This window comes from Triturus cristatus, chromosome 5_1 (assembly GCF_964204655.1).
Source record: "Triturus cristatus chromosome 5_1, aTriCri1.1, whole genome shotgun sequence".
Lineage (NCBI taxonomy): Eukaryota > Metazoa > Chordata > Amphibia > Caudata > Salamandridae > Triturus > Triturus cristatus.
This window is the reverse complement of record NC_140587.1, coordinates 538,876,514-538,881,135: the sequence shown is the minus strand read 5'-3', so window position 1 is coordinate 538,881,135 and position 4,622 is coordinate 538,876,514. Positions and strand designations below refer to the sequence as shown.

Here is a 4,622-nt window from a genome sequence, read left to right as displayed (position 1 = left end):
CTATACTTTTTCCTACTTCACCTCTCTTGGACCAGTGCCATTCTCCAGTCAGGTGCAAAAACAACAGTCGATGGACAGAATGCAGAACAATGTCATACATTCACCCCAGTACAGAGATCTGGGTCGAAATCCATCGTTTTTTTGCTCACCATGCCCTTCCAGTTTGAACCCAGCCATATGCAAATCAGTCTTGACCCTGTGCCTCATGGGAACAGTCCAGCTCGAACTGCCAAGCCAGGTCCTCCCCGTACTGGAAACAAGCATCCTAGGACCGGTTTCGGGGTTTCACCCCTCTTCAGCCAGGATAGCTTGATTCTAGTGGCATAGAGAGCACGGGACCCACGTCTGGGTATACCCGTCCCAGTGGAAAGGGTATGCCCAGACGTGGGTCCCGCACTATCTTCCCCTCAAGGATCTCTTGTACGGCACCACTTCAAAGGTCTCTATGGTGGTCGCCAACGCCCATCTCTGCTTCAATCTAAGGTCAGTCAGCACTTATTTCGTATGATATAATTTTTACCCACCGATGCTTGGACTACTGATGTTGGGAGGGTTATGTTTGGGCCATCGGAGGCTTGATAGGTTAGCTTAACTTGTAAGCCATCTTCTCAGCCATGCCCACCTTACATGCATGTTTTCATTAAATGATTCATTGTCTTGTGGAAATGCGGCAAAGGGACGTTTATTACACTATTTTTTAACACAATTTCCAGTACTATGTGAGCTGACAACATATTTACTCTACTTAGGATACATTTTATTTGCTAGTGGTCCCACAACTCCTTTATCAAATCTTTGGTGACACTCATTTCTGTGTTTCTATGTAAATTGCAAATGTAGCTTCCCTTGGATTAATCTGCAGTATTCTGAAAAATATAATTTGTATTTAAACCAGTAATTTCATAACTGCTTAAAATTCTCCACTTCAAATCAATCAAGAAAACATGAATAATTTTGCTGAAGAACAATTGGAATTATTAGTTATTAACAATGGCAAAACAAAACACGTTGCTTGCTTAATAGTATAATTTAGAAATATATGGGCCTCATTTATGGCTTTGCTGCTGCGTTACCCTACATCAAAAGAAAAGGGCAGGAACGCGCTGTATCTATTAGATACGGCGCATTCCTGTCCTTTTCCCCTGCGCCGGTGCACAATAGGCTGCGTGCGCCAACGCAGGCACCTTTGCACCATGGTGCAAGGGAGCCTGCGTTACGATGATTATTTTTGTGCAGGAAGGGAAACCTTCCTGCACAAAAACAATCACAAGAGGCTTTTTCCTCTTTCTATGTGAGCTGCATTCTGCAGCACGCATAGAAAGAGGAAAAATGAGAAGTAAAGATATTTCTCCTCGCGAGGCGTAAGTTTTTAGCGCTGCCTCAGACTTACGATTTCTCTTAAATCTAGGGCAGTGTCAAAAAGCCATGAATGTTGCTGGGAATGCCTTCAGCAACACCCATGAAATCCCCTTTAATGCAGTTTTCTGCATGAAAGGATCACATATTTATAAGGCCATGAAAATCCATGTAACGTGCCTTTACGTGCCCTTATAAATATGCCAGTGGCACATTGCGCCACTAGAAGGTCAAAAAATAAAGTTCCGGCGGTGCAAAAGTGCCAGTAGGGCCTCATAAATGTGGCCCATATATCTTTAGTATAATAATACACTGGATATGTACAGGCACATGCATCAAAAAGAGAGTTTGCGAGTCCTTATTTGCGAATTTTAAGGAATCGCAAATAAAGACTCGCAAAACACGATGCAACAAAAACATTGCGAGAATATTGCGAATCGCTAAAAATCGCTAAATAAATTGCGATTTCGGCATTTGCGAACTCGCTATTAGCGATTTCGCAATTAGCGAAATCGCTAATACCGAAGTCGCTTTTTGATGCATCCTGATGACATCACAACCAGGAAGTGAGCAGCACCAGCCTCATTTCCAGTGCACAGTGTCAGGGAGAGGAGGGAGCTGGCTCTGGGAGCAGAACAGGAGTGTGACAGAGACAGAAGAAAAACTTGTGATATCAAATGGAAGCCTCACAAACAGCAGAGGAGAGCCAAACAGGCAGGAAACGCAAAATTAAATTTGCAGAAAAAGAAATTGACACCCTCATTGAGGGAGTAGTCCACAGCCATGACAAGCTGTTTGGAAAGGCATCATTGAAAGTGGCAGAGCAGGAGAAAAGGAAAATCTGGCTCCGGATCCAAAACAGGGTCAATGCCATTGGGGTGACACACCGCACCATTGAAGAACTCAAAAAACGATGGTACGACTTGCGCAGTCGGGCTAAGGTGCGCATAGCTGACCGCCTGAAGGAGGCAAAGAAGACAGGAGGGGGAACACCAACAGACACTGGGAACACTCCCATGGAGGACTTGATTGAATCCACCATCCAGCCAGAAGCTGTTGTTGGTGTGACCCAGCTGGACACGTCCGGAGCAGCAAACACATCTGAAGGTAAGATGAATGTATGTTTTCTTAGTGTTACAAAATGTAAAGGTAGAACTCGACCACAGCACAGCCCAAGTGCAGACCCTGAACATCCAGTACACAATGCATTCAGTAGGTGAGGGGCATTATGGGAGATGTAGTCAGGTCAAGCAGTTAAAATGTCAAATCTCAGAGTAACAACCCAAAAAAGCTTAATAGAGTATAAAATCATTTACAAAGGCAGAAATTTATTACTGTGCAATTAATATCACAGACATGAAATAATACAGTGTTGCACTGTTTCACCTCACAGATGCACAACGTGTAGAAGATGTGGATAGCGATTCCCCAGACATGCAGGACACCAGCGCAGGTGAACAGATGGACACACCTGTGGTGCAAATAAATCCCTCACGTCCAACAAAGTCACGCAGGGCTACTGTTCCATCCCTAGTCACCATGGAGTGTGAAGATGATGAGGCTGATGCAACACCAGGTGGCAGCCATGGCCAGACAACTTCCATCACACAAACACAACCACAGGTCCCCAGAACTAATCACAGAGCCCGGCGTAGGAGAGGAAGAGCACTCAGGACACAGCAGGAGGAGCAACCAAGTGATGTCTGGGGTGGTCTTGAGGGACAGATGCTCCGTATGCAGCGCCTGCAGACAAAAAACACACGATTAGTACAATTGCAAGTTGGCAAGATGGCTAGCAACATAGCAGTACTGTCAGAAAGTGTGCAGCAACTGAGCAAGGTGATGCATGAGGGAAATGTATCCCAGAAGAGACAGCATCGTCAACTAATGCTGCAATTGAAAATGTTTGCTAAATCAAACAATAGATTGGCCACGACAACTGCACTGCTGGCACGTAGGTCTGTGACCATGCAAACTGAAATGTGCCATTGGAGCGGCGATGTGGCTAAAGCACTGGACCAGGTCACCAATGCAGTTGATTTGCTAAATGCTTCCACAATTGCGGCCAACAATTCCACGCCCGAAGAGGGTAGTGAGGGTGGCTCAAGCCTAAGTAGTGTGGCAGTTCCAGTCCGCACTGCAGGAAGACGCAACACACGCAGCAGTACCCCCGCCGCTTCCAACATAACGGATGACAATGCTGGGTCTGACAGGCGTCTGGGTGTTCGTGGGAAAAAGCGCTAGACTGGCATGTACAAGTGCATTCCACTATGGTGACGTAACCATTTATTTGGATTTGACTTTTCACAGAGTGACAAGTGAATTGACATTTGCAAACCACTTATGTCCATTGCACTGGTCAGATTACAAGTGTGCTTGAACACTCATGGCAATTTTATTTAATTAAAGAATACTCTGATAGCAATAGTCAGTTTCTGTGTCATCATTACTCACCTCAGAAATAATTTTGTGTGATGTCAAATCTTCTCCTACGCCCTTCTGCTGCGCCTGCCCCTTGTGCTGCATGGTGTTGTGGCACTTGCTGGTTCCCATCCTCCGAATCGCTGTCAGACACCTCGATGTCCATTCCTCCCCTTGTCGCTATGTTGTGCAGCATGGCACATGCCGCTACTATCTTGCAGCATTGTTCAGGGTTGTACTTCAGTGCTCCACCGGTCTTATGTAGACATCTGAATCGGCTCTTCAACAGCCCAAATGTGCGCTCTATGATGTTCCTTGTCGAAATATGTGCTGCATTGTACCTCTGTTGATTGGCAGTTGTGGGATTGAGGTAAGGCGTCATTAGGTAATTACGCAAGGCGTATGCGCTGTCACCTACATGTAATGGAGCAAAGAGTCAGTGGCAGCTTCACATTGACATACGTACAATGACAGTGATAAACTATAACACATATTTACCAAGCAGATGTCCCTCTCCAAATTCTCCCCTGACAAGACGGGTGTGTATGCCACTTTGCCTGAAGATATAAGAGTCATGTGCACTCCCTGGAAATTGCGCAACAATGTCAGTGATAATGTTTTTGGCATTGCAAACAACCTGAATATTGAGGGAATGGTAAGATTTCCTATTTCTATATATATATTCCTGTGTTGCAGGGGGACATATTGCAACGTGCGTGCAATCAATACAACCCAAAACATGTGGGAAACGAGCTATCTGGTAGAACTCCTGTTTGGTTTTTGCAAGGTCAAGCGCGGTGGTAGGGAACTTGATATGAGACCCGATCACGGCCATCATGTCATCA

The 4,622-nt window shown here is 45.4% G+C and overlaps 1 long non-coding RNA gene across 1 annotated transcript; it reads right to left on the bottom strand.

Moving 5' to 3' along the window:
- Positions 1–2,664: 2,664 nt before the first annotated feature.
- Positions 2,665–4,193, bottom strand: LOC146831162 (uncharacterized). The gene is made up of 2 exons (XR_014961525.1): positions 3,811–4,193; positions 2,665–3,099 (listed from the first exon to the last, which is right to left on the bottom strand). It is a non-coding gene; the product is annotated as an uncharacterized LOC146831162 (long non-coding RNA).
- Between the last annotated feature and the right edge of the window lie 429 nt (positions 4,194–4,622).